Source organism: Buceros rhinoceros, unplaced genomic scaffold, assembly GCF_000710305.1.
Source record: "Buceros rhinoceros silvestris isolate BGI_N320 unplaced genomic scaffold, ASM71030v1 scaffold21464, whole genome shotgun sequence".
NCBI lineage: Eukaryota > Metazoa > Chordata > Aves > Bucerotiformes > Bucerotidae > Buceros > Buceros rhinoceros.
In genome coordinates, this window is record NW_010407909.1 from 11,601 (window position 1) to 11,942 (window position 342).

Here is a 342-nt window from a genome sequence, read left to right on the forward strand (position 1 = left end):
ACGTTCTGGGAAAAAAAAGAAAACCCAAACAGATCAGGGCTTTTTATTCCCCACGGTCAACAACATCTGCACATAGATCTGATTGCGGTCAGAGGTTCTGTATGATTTTAACGGCGTCAGGTGAAAATCAGCTGTGTGACGTGATCAGGACTCTCCTGGGTGTGGAATCTCCGTTCCCGGAGACACTCAGCAGCCGCCTGTCCCGGGCAGCCTGCTCCAGGTGACGCCGCTGGAGCTGGAGCAGGGGCTGGGCCAGGTGACCCCCGAGGCCCCGGCCGACCCCCCCACCTTCGTGATTCTGTGAAATAGCAAAACGTGTCTGCAGTGCTTCTTGCATGAGTA